Source organism: Silene latifolia, chromosome 11 (assembly GCF_048544455.1).
Source record: "Silene latifolia isolate original U9 population chromosome 11, ASM4854445v1, whole genome shotgun sequence".
NCBI lineage: Eukaryota > Viridiplantae > Streptophyta > Magnoliopsida > Caryophyllales > Caryophyllaceae > Silene > Silene latifolia.
This window is the reverse complement of record NC_133536.1, coordinates 68,336,344-68,348,527: the sequence shown is the minus strand read 5'-3', so window position 1 is coordinate 68,348,527 and position 12,184 is coordinate 68,336,344. Positions and strand designations below refer to the sequence as shown.

At 39.1% G+C, this 12,184-nt stretch overlaps 1 non-coding gene across 1 annotated transcript; it reads right to left on the bottom strand.

The window, feature by feature from the left end:
• Positions 1–203: 203 nt before the first annotated feature.
• LOC141616152 (small nucleolar RNA R71) lies at positions 204–310 on the bottom strand. Its single transcript, XR_012530520.1, has one exon. It is a non-coding gene; the product is annotated as a small nucleolar RNA R71 (small nucleolar RNA).
• Between the last annotated feature and the right edge of the window lie 11,874 nt (positions 311–12,184).

Sequence of the window (12,184 nt, the reverse complement as noted above, 5' to 3'; positions counted from 1 at the left end):
CATTCATTGATTATTGCTGTTCCATACCCCCACCGACCGGTGTGACCCAGGACCAGGTGAAGGAGACTATGTTCATATTCTCTCTTCGCGATGCTGCAAGGGAGTGGTACCGAGACCTGGATCGAGCTGCTAACGGGATTACGGATTGGAAGTCGCTGGCCCTGGCATTCTACAAGAAATATTTCTCTGCCTCGAAGACAAGTGCCATTAGAGCTCAGATCACGAGCTTTAAACAGGGTCCTGATGAGAATTTTCATGAGGCGTGGGTCCGTTTCAAGAAGTTGGTGCGAACTATTCCGCACCATGGGTTTGAGAAATAGAGTCTATGCAATCAATTTTATAATGGGCTTTATGACGATCAGAGTGCTATCCTGGATGCGGCAGCTAATGGTAGATTCCAGGAGAATGTTGGAGAGACTAAGGGGTGGAAAATTATTGATGATTTGGCCACCCATAAAGCTGAGTATGGAAATTCCAGGGGAAATCAAAGGAGAAGTGCTGAATCTCCTTCTGTAGCTGCATTAGAGGCTCTTACGGCGAGATTTGATAAGTACGAGTTGGGAGGAGCTTCAAAAGGAGGGATCTATCATGTGAATGCTATTTCAGACGGTCCTTTCGTCTGCAAGAGATGTGGAGGAGAAGGGCATGTTTCAGACAACTGCAGCATTCCCTATGAGTCTTGTGCTGCTTTTCAACATTATAGGCAGACAAACACTTATTTTGAGCCGAATGTCCATCCGAACTTGAGGTGGAGTAGCCAAAATGTCCTGAATCCGACTCCACCTCCACAGCAGCATCAGCAGCAGAATTATGTGCCCTCTCATAAGCAGCAGCAGCCATATCAAAAGCCTCCGTATGTCCCTCAGCAGCAGCAGCAGTCCCAAGGCTCCGAATTTGCCGAGTTGAAAAATTTGTTACTGAAAGAGTCTCAAGCTAGGGAGGCCGGGATGAAAATGTTGGAGAGCCAAATTGCTCAATTGGCGAGCAAGAGTGCAACTCGAGCTCCGGGACATTTACCGTCGCAGACGGATCAAAAGGAGACCCTAAATGCCATCACTTTGAGGAGTGGGTCTACCCTTGATGGGCCCGCTATGGTCGAGGAAGCTACTGAAAAAGATGAGGCGGAACCAAGAAAGAAGAAGGCAGTGACGAACAGTGGCAAGAAAAAGACGTCTACTAGGTATATCAGTCGATCGACTGACATACGCGGTCGATCGACTGACTCGCGTAACAAAACAGCTTCTGGTCCTGTAGAAGTCAGTCGATCGACTGACCAACATGGTCGATCGACTGACAACGCTGCTGATGGTTTGTCTTTTCGTCCTTCAATGCCAACTAACTTGAGGGACCACTTGTTTCGGGGTACGACTACTCCGAAAATATTGAGGCAAGACCCAAATGCTGATGGGTCAGTCCCGGTTCCAAAGTATGACCCGATGACGATTAATGGTTCATTTTTGAGACGGTCTGAAGAAGGGTCGAGCTTCAACAAAGAGAAGGTAGTGGATTTTCAGCCTAAGTCCACCGATGCCGGCATGAGAGACCTAGAGGAGAGGGCTAAGTTACTTCTTTCAGCCCCTTATCCGGGGAGATTGGTGCCGACGAAGGAACAGGTATCGTTTAACAAATTTGAAAATGTTATTCGTAGCTTATATGTACAAGTTCATTTTCTTGAATTAGTTAATCAAGTGCCTGCTTACATGAAATTTATGAAGCAACTTTTGTCTAAAAAGAAGTCACTTGAAACTGTGCAATCTGTCGCACTAACTGAGGAGTCATGTTCTTATTTAACCCACACTACACCTCATAAGCTAGAAGACCCAGGTAGCTTTTCAGTCCCATGTAGTATTGGCACCTTTTCTATTGAGAAGGCCTTATGTGACCTAGGAGCCAGTATTAGTGTAACGCCTTTGAGTCTTGCTAGGAAGTTGAAATTGACTAGGTTTGCAGTTACCAACATGACAGTACAGATGGCTGATCGATCTGCGGTCCAGCCTATAGGAGTCTTAGAGGACATTCCTGTGCAAATAGGAAAGTTCTTTTTCCCTGTTGACTTCGTTGTGTTAGATATGCCCGAAGATGCTCACATACCTATCATATTGGGTAGACCATTTCTGCACACTGCTGGTGCAGTTATAGATGTTGGTTCGGGAACTCTGACCTTCAAAGTAGGGAAGCATTCCATTGTCTTTGCCCAGACAGCTAAGAAGAAAGACCCCATGTGGCCAGTCACCTATAATACGGTTGCTGAAAAGAAATCCTATTTTGTGCTTCCTAATATGCCCGCCTCTATACCTGTTTCTGCTATAACACCTCTGCCCCAGATTGGGAGCAAATTGGAGGAAGATTCTTCTGTTTTGGATATTGCAAGAGCTGGTTTGGGGAAGGAAGAGCCACATGTTGCTCCAGCTGTGAAGGAGCCAATCGTTCAAAGAGGCGGTTTAGGATGTCTTAGCTATGGCACAGATGAGGAGTCTGATGAGGAGCCAGTCAAAGTGACGGAGTCCGACTTGGATTCTGATGAGCCAGAAGAGGTCATTGCTTGGGAAGATGTTGAAGCTGTTGATCCGTTGGGTTCTGTGGATGCTGAAGTTGATAGGAGTGCAGTTGAGGAGATGAGCACTATAGAGGCTACTTCTTGTAGCCAGAAGCCGAGCAAGTGGGCCATTCCGTGGCCATTCTTGATCAACTATTAGTTGATTAAGACTTTACATTCACTTTATTGCTTTCGTTAAACTTTTTATTTATTATTTTTGTGTGCGCGAGACTTCGCATTTTAATAAGTTTGCTTAGGATTTTAAATACTTTAGACAGTTACTTTGGGTTTTGCGCAATTTTTGGGCGCGTTATTGTGTGTATTTGCAGGTTCATAGACCTTGATAGCTCGATTTATTGAGTTAATTGAAGAAATCAGAAAGTTACAACGGTATTTCGATCGATCGATCCGCCGGATATGGTCGATCGATGAGCGCTCTGATTCCGGGAGCTTCGTCCTGTTCACTCGGTCGATCGACCGGGTGATGTGGTCAATCGACCCACTGTATTTCTTTGTACTGTTTTTGATCATTCCCCTGCTGTGTTTGGTCGATTTGCGGAGTTGAGGGAGTCTTTTCCCTACTTTATTCTCCGACTCATTTCTGTTTTCTTCCGTTTCTTTATTTTACACATAATTTTGCGTTTAATAAATTGTTTTCTCGGTTTTACGCGCGGTACTTTTGCTTCTTTTCAGGTACTTATTGGTAGCATCACGCTCTCTTGAAACCTCCTAGCTCACGCTGGTTTGGGGAGGTTTCCTTTTGCTGCGCTTAAAGTCTTGTGAGTTTCCGAGCTTAATTTCATGTCTTGTTTAGTTTATTTATCGCAAAATTCCCATTTCCCTTTTATTTCATTACATGATTTTGCACAATGGGGACATTGTGTGATTTGGTTTGGGGAAGGGTTTTGCATAGCATTCATATGTTTTTGCATTCACATTTAATTATTCTGTTTGCATGTGTATTTATTTCTTATATATATAGAAAAACCAAAAAAATTGAAAAATTTCAAAAAAATTCAAAATTTTCACGTTTATTTTAGCATTTAGGTCGAGTCGGAACGGTAGTATTTCAATGATGACATTGCATTTTTCAGCTGTTTTATGCCTAAGCCGTGCTTAATTGACATGTTATTAGTAGAATCAATTTGCAAAGTCTACGAGTTTTCGTTAAATTTCTTGCTGGACTTGAGACTTGACTTAAAATTTTGGCAAACTACATCATTTTCTGAGGATTAGAGCCGTATAACTGGTGTCATTCATGACCAGTTTTTCTAGGATTGTGAGTAGTACTCCTTATGAGACATGTTACATAAATTTGCATAAATATGAACTTAATCTGCTTAATACCTCTATGCATTCGGTTTGTGGTTAGTTGACACATGTGGAAGAGGTCACCCCTTTATTCATTTGAGTTCATAAGCTCCACACTGCCAGAAATAGCCTTTTTGTCCCGTTACTACATCCTACATTTAGCCTGCCCTTGTCAAGCTAGTAGTTTATGTTCTTGGGATTGTTACTACGTTTTTGGTGGCATATGCTCATTTTGAGATGTTGTTGGGAAGATGAAAAAGAAAGGAAGGAAAGAAAGAAAAAAATAGAATTGAAAAAGAAAAAAAAGAGAAGAAAAATGATTCGAAAAAAGAGAGAAAAGAGAAGACACGTGCTGTACTGTAGAGGGCGGTCGATCGACTGCCCACCTTGGTCAATCGACTGAAGCCCGAGAAGAGAAAGAAATCAAATCGCATAATTCAAAGTCTTTATTAAATAGCGATTTTTGCTCCCATGTTGCATTCATATCTTATGGGGAGTTGATTAATTATGGAGATTGTGAGTTTTGTGCTTGCTATTAGCACCGTTTCGATTGAAATTTTGAGCAAGAAGTTGGATGTTGTTATTAATTTGGTTTCCTTAGTTACTAGCTTGGCTTTTAACTCTGTTTTTATCCAAATTTATTTTAGCCTCTTCTTACCCATACCTCACATATCCATATTTACCTCGGCATGTGTCATGGTCATCTGTTTGGTTGGAATGCATATGTACGGTTGTAGAGATTATTTTCATATTAGATTGCAGGCATGTTCTTATTGGTCGTAGTTAGGTGAGTGTCACTACAAAATGAATTCTTTCTATCTTATACATTATTCACCTGTGCTTGTGTGTGATATGAGCGACTCGTGAGAGTCCGATTTGATAAGTCTCTACAGTTGACGGTTCAGCAGGTTTTAACGACTACATAACTCGTTTGCATGATTCATATTGCTAATTGATTGTTAGTTGTTGCATTAAATTGGTTTAGGCTATTCGGTTTGCATTTCGCTCTGAGATTGAACTCGTTCCATTAGGTTTTAGAATCGAGTCTTGTTCTTGCTTGGGGACAAGCAAGGGTTTGGTTTGGGGAAGTTTGATGCGTGTCTTTTATATGATGTTTTACACCCTATTTTACATGCATTTCAGGGCTCATTTATGTAGTTTATGCTACCATTCTCCCTATTTCCGTCTACTTTCGTGTTTTTGTACATTATTGCAGAAATGTGAAGAATCTAGCGGAAATCAAGCTAAATCCGTCCTCGAGTACTTTGCATTGCATTTGACGTGAAGTATTTACTCAAGAAATGAACTTGGTGGGCATTTCGAGACCTGAAAGACAACTTTATGAAGAATTTAGAAGCCAAATACCAGCTACTCCAGTCGATCGACTGCCTTCTATAGTCGATCGACCAGAGCACGAAGATCAGAGGCTACTGTTCAGTACAGACCAGTCGATCGACTGCCTCCTATGGCCGATCGACCATCATACGAGCTGACGCGCAAATTAAAGAAATAGAACGAGAATTCCAAAGCCCATTGTATATTAGGTTAAGAAATAAGTGTTACGTTATATTCCTATATAACGTAACCTGATGTTTTGATATTAGGCATTCAGTTTTAGTCTATCATCAGTAATTAGGGTTCTAAAGATTGTTTCGTTTTCAATACAATTTACTTTTTCATTCGGTTTCTGGATCTTTGTTATGCAATTCTTCTCTCCTGTTTTCATACGGTATTTCCGCTGTTCCATTAATCAATTTTATTGCTTTTATTTCGTTCATAGTATAGAATTGCTAGATAGTCTCCCGAAGCCAAATTATCGTTTTATGTTAATCATTTGTTCAGTTAATTTAAGTATGAATTCGTTAGCTTTATTTGATAATCTTATTGCTGTTTTTATCATGAGTATGAGTAGCTAAATACCCTGTGCTAGGATGTAGGGAATCTGTAGAAGTAGGCGGCATTAGAATAGTAGACCTAGAACGCGCCACGGTCGATCGACTGGGTTCCCTGGTCGATCGACTGGCCACGTGAGTTTTACCTTCGTTTTAATTAATTTAATTGCTATGTTTGACGAATCGAGTGCACGCGACTAGTTGAATGTTTAGGAATTGACCGACCCATTAAAGATCGAAAGATAGGGAAGGGAGATAGCCTACCTAATTAAGACGACTAAATTAATAAGATCGAGAGATAAGTTAATTTAGCCTTTTTATTCACTTTTCAGGACGGAAGTTAGCATTAATGATATTAGGGACCTGTAGCGAGATCGAAAGATGCTACCTGTTAAGAAAGGACCGAGAGGACTTCTTATTTTCCCGTCTCACGTGTTTGTTTTAGACTTACCTAGTATACTGCCGCCGAAACTATAGTGAACCGACCATCTTAGCACCCTTTTAATATTTGATTTCATCTACTAGTTTAGTTTACTTTTCACTTGTTGCTTTAGTTATAGATCAACTCAAATCAAATCCCCCTCACTTTTGTTACCTTAGACTAGAATTAGACAACTACTAATTGCATCGCCTCCCTGTGGTTCGACCCTGACTGCCACTAGCTATAGTAGTAGTTTGGAAAATTATAAATTTATCTTTGGTACTCTACGACGGTATCAGACTTCTTCTTATAGATACCCATTTAGAAACGCTGTCTTGACATCCATTTGAAAGAGTTTCATTCCTTTATGAGCTGGGAATGCTATCAGAAGTCTAATAGCTTTAAGACGAGCTACATGTGCAAAGGTCTCGTTATAATTAATTCCTTCTAGTTGATTATAGCCTTGTACCACCAATCTTTCCTTATTTCGAACTATGACCCCAGCATCATCTAGTTTATTTCTAAACACCCATCTGGTTCCAATTACAGATCGGTCCTTGGGTCTAGGAACTAAGTGCCAAACTTTGTTCCGTTTGAATTGTTGAAGTTCTTCTTGCATAGCTATAATCCAATCTGATTCTGCGAGAGCTTCCTTTATATTCGTTGGTTCGATCGTTGAAAGAAATGAATAAAAAGAGAAAAAGTTATTCAAGGACCTTCGTGTTTGAACACCTCTCTGAAGGTTGCCAAGAATATTATCCATTGGATGTGAACTCTTATATTTCCACTTTGTTGAAGTACTCAGTTCTTCATTATTTGAACTTGATCCAACTTCGTTTGTCTCAGAATTTGAGGACGTCCCCCCTGAATCCAATCCTGGTGTATCAGTAGAGTCGGTTATAACTTCGGACTCATCACCCTGGTTTGGACTCAATGTTATAGTAACATCATCTATAACATTGGATTGGGAATCCTTATCTTGAGACAATGTTATAGTATCATCAACTATAACTTTAGTTTTCTTCTTTTTGTCTTTTGAAGAATGATCAAGCTCATCATTTATTCCTTCAATCTCATTGTCCTCAGTTTCCAATTCTGGTGGATCATCTCTGGAAAGACGAAAATCAGGTTCATCCATGTCTTCTTCCTCATCATGTAAGGGCTTATCAAACACATTATCTTCATCAAAAATAACATGAATACTTTCTTCAATACAAAGAGTTCTTTTATTGAAGACCTTATAAGCCTTGCTATGATCCGAATAACCTATAAAAAAAGCCTCATCACTTCTAGGGTCGAACTTACTTAACCTAATTTTACCATTGTTATGAACAAAACACTTACTCCCAAAACAACGAAGATGAGAAATATTAGGTTTACGACCTCTTATAAGTTCATAAGGGGTTTTCTTAAGGATAGGTCTAATCATAGCACGGTTATGAATATAACATAAAGTACTAATGGCTTCAGCCCAAAAATTACGACGTAGACCACTACAAAAGAGTATTGTACGAGCCATATCTTCTAGTGTTCTATTCATACGTTCAACCACACCGTTTTGTTGAGGAGTTCGTGGTGCAGAAAAGTTATGTCTTACACCATTAACTCTACAATATTCTATAAAGGCTTGATTATCAAATTCGATGCCATGATCCGTACGAATAGAGACAAGGTTTTTTTGATATTTATTTTGAACAAGTTTCATAAGACAAACAAACTCATCAAAAGTCTCATCTTTTGAATGAAGAAAGATAGGCCATACATACCTTGAGTAGTCATCTACGAGAACAAAGACGTACTTGGATCCTCCTCTACTCCTTACCTTCATGGGACCATACAAGTCCATATGTATTAATTCCAAAGCTTGATTCGTGCTTACCACTCTTTTAGGTTTGAAGGATGATCTCACATGTTTGCATCGAGCACAAGTATCACACATCTTATCTTGATCGAACCTGATTTTAGGTAGTCCTTCAACCAAGTCCCATCTCTTGAGTTTACTCAAAATAGGTGAGCTAATGTGACCAAAACGCTTGTGCCACAAACAATGATCATCAAGCTTAACTTTCATGCACAAAAAAGAGTTAGTAGGCACAGCATTTAAATCTACCATATACACATTTCTTTTCCTGTGGCCTTCAAGAATAATATTACTCGTACCTTCAATAATAATGCGACAAACATCTGTATGAAAAACAACCTTGTTAACTTTGTCGCATAGTTGAGATATGCTAAGTAAATTATGCTTGAGACCATCCACTAGATAAACATCACTGATTGCGTGTGTTTTAGAAATTCCAACTTTGCCCACTCCAATTACTTTACCCTTTTTATTATCCCCAAAAGTCACCTTTCCTCCATTGAAAGGTTTGAGTGAAAGGAACAAATTCTTGTCTCCAGTCATGTGTCTTGAGCATCCACTGTCAAGATACCATTGATTGTTTTCTTTCACCATCACCTGCAAAAAGGATTAGATACAGTTTTTAGGTACCCAAGCTAAGTTGGGTCCTTTATGGTTAGTTACCCTATATACTAAATCCTTTCGTACCCAAACTTGTCTAAAAGTCGTGTTTCTGAACTTTGGGTACTTTTGTTTAGGAGGAGTTCTAGGTCTAGAGGTTTCTCTAGGTCTCACATAACCAGTCTCCTTGTGTTTAGGTTTACTTTGTTTAGGTTGACAAGGAGTTTGTTAAGTGCTAGGCTTTTTAGTGTAATCAAATGCCATGTCGTAGAACCAACGAAAGTTATTATTCCTCTCTTCGTTAGGTTCATCTATGGGGGATTCATCATCCTCGACTGTTGTGTCAACCGTTTTAACAAATTCGGCATTTTTTCGTATATCATGTACACGTTTGACAAAATTGTCTTGGATGTGACCCGTATGACCATAATAATTGCAAATCAGATATTCAGGAAGATCGACATATTTTCTTTTTCTGAAATCATGATCTGAAGGTGTTGATCTGCATTTAGATTGATCTCTACGGCTGTAGCACTTATGTCCTAACCCCATCTTCATATTATTGTCAGATTGTTCGGTTAGGAAGTTTAGGACTTTTGTGCTACCTTCCCACTTATCATGGACCTTTCTTGCGTGTAGAAGTAAGTCCTTTAATCTCCTCATGACATTTCGTGTGATCTACGTCATTTTCCTTCTTGAAATTATAACGAAAGTCCTGGAACCTTTTGTTAAGAATGAATACAACATTTGATTGTTGTTTCTTAACATTGATCATATCAGTTTTAGATTCTTTCAATTGCTTTGTAAGAGAATCTATTTCTTTCTTTTGGTCTAAAATCACTGCTTCATTAGATATGACTTTAGTCTCTAAAAGTTCTTTGGCTTTTCTAAGTTCTAAAGTTATAGCTTCACTAGCTATAACTTTAGCTTGAAGGTGCTTAATATTAAGCTTTAGGTCTGAAGTTATAGCTTCATTAGCTATAACTTTGGACTCTAATTCCTTCTTTTGAGCATTAGAAGTGTCTAATGTTGTAGCTTTATCAGCTGTAACTTTAGATTTCAACTTCTTAGCTTTTGCCTTTAGAATATGATTCTGCTCAGCAATATCAAGAATCTGTTCTTTTAGATCCTTTAGTTCCAAATCCTATTCATGACATTTGTCGAGGGATTGCTCAAAAAATTCAATTAGGGCATTTTTAGATAATTTCTTAACATGTTTTTTGAGTTCAAGATAACTAACCTCATCATCGTCATCTTCATCTGATTCTCCAAGAAAGCAGTAATTTGAATGAGAAGTCGTGCTATCATCGTCGCTGTCAGAGATTAGGTCAAGACTGACGCTGCTGAGACAAAGATTTGCTACTTTGTCTTCTTCATATCCTTCATCATCTTCTGAGTCAAGATCTCCCCAACACGAAGCCATCATTACTTGTTTGAACTCCTTCTTTGTCTTCTCGCGTTTTGCCTTGTCTTTAATTTTCTCCCAAGTTGGACAATCCTTGTGATGTGACCATTATTTGCGCACATTTAGTCCCCTAATTGAGCCTATTTTGCATACTATTATAGCATTTGATGGCCATTTTATCAGTCAAAACCTTCCTATTTGCTTTTCTATCGAATTTCATATGTTTTGTAGAAAAGGAGATAATAAGGCGGAAATTCCCGTCTTTCGTGCATATTTGGAAGCTTATTGATGATATTAGATGAACTAGTATGAAGAGGAGGCAAGAATGATGACCAATGATGTAGGAATAAAGAGTATATAGAAGGGTCATAAGGTTTAAAGCAAGGAAGAAAAGCAAGGAAGCCATTCATGAAGAAAATTGCTCGGAACGCAAACCAAGAGTTGCTCCTTTGGCTCTGAAAATATGCTAGATGGAACGGCGTCGAAAAAACAAGCGATCTAGGCTTTTGAATCACTCCAATAGGAGTCCGGATGAGAAAATGACGTCCGTTTTACAATCCGAGCTCAAACAAAGAAGCTGTACAGGAATCCGCGCGTCCCGCGCTGAAGACGCTCGGATTGTCCCAAATCCGCTCGGATTGCTCCAAATCCGCTCGGATTCCTCCCTTGCTACAATCCGAGCGTCTTGCTCCAAATCCGCTCGGATTCCCCTGCTACAATCCGCCCGTCCCGACACCAATCCGCCCGGATTCCAGTCCAGCGCAAATTCGTTCTTCAAGCTTTCAAGAAAGACGCCCTTCCTTCGAAAAATACCGGCTCCTCCCTGCTCTAAACTCAAAAGTGTAATTACTAAATTAGCCTTAGTTAACCCTAAATGCATCCACCTAATTTCCACTATAAATACCCCATTTGTAATAATCCTTTGACACAATCTTTTTAGCTAGAAAAATCCTTCTTTAGATTAGATTAGGAGTAGATTAGAATAGATTACTCTTTAATCTTTCCACAAATTACACATTAATCTCTTCTTAATTATTGTTCAAGTTTATCATTCAAGTTTATTATTGGGTAATTAAAGATTATTGGGTTATTATTGGGAGATTGACAACCTTCCATCAATCATCAAGTTTCTTCTATTATTCTTTGCTTTATTATTTGGATCATCTCAAGTTTGGTATAAATCCTTTACTCTTTACTCTTTATTGTTTATTTCCTCATTCTATTATCATGTTTATACTTGTTGTGATGATTGACACCATTAATGACATGTTTCCCATGATAATGAGTGAGTAGTTTCTTTAGCTAGGATTAGTGGGTAATTAGGGGAAACCAACATGGGATTGATTTATGCTTAATCTAATATGTTCACATGATTAAATTGCTTGCTTGTTGTGATGTCAATTTTATGCACATGTTATGTTTGATGAAATGCTAAGCCTATGAATCCTTGCATTTACAACCATCTCTTATCTACTCAACTTGACTTGTAAGATATAAACCAACTCGAGTCTTGTTAGACCATGCATAGAAGTTGATTAGGAGGAAAGTAAGTCGACTTGTAGGTGTTGTACAATCTAATCGATTCGGCTCCGGGACCCAACTCTTCCTAAGAACCGTAAGATATAACCCAACTCGGTTCCTCCACAACATTAATTGCTTGCAACCTTGTAAACATGTTTGTATGATCAATACCATGAATCCCCCATAACCCCATGATATCCTAGCACTTTTAATCAATTGTTTACATCTTTCCTTTTATTGCTCGTTCTACTTTATTGCTTGCATTAGTCTAGACACAACTACAAACCCCATCAATTGTGACACTAGCATAAATTGAGATAGATAGACTTAGAACCCAAAGCACACCGTCCCATGGATCGACCTCGACTTACCGCTAACTAGTTGTATGTTGAGTATTATAAATGTGTTTGATTGGATGAGTGACGACCTCGACCGGATCAAAAATGGCGCCGTTGCCGGGGATGGTGCTATGTGATTAAGTTCTTACTTGTTTGTCTATTTTGATTTTGCTTTAACCTTGAGGAACTTGTTCCTCAAGGATTGTTTTTACCGTTTTCTTGTAGTTTCCTTGTTTGTAGTTATATCTTTGTCCTAGTTATGATGATGACCGAAGGCTTGGCACATGGAGTATGTGGTG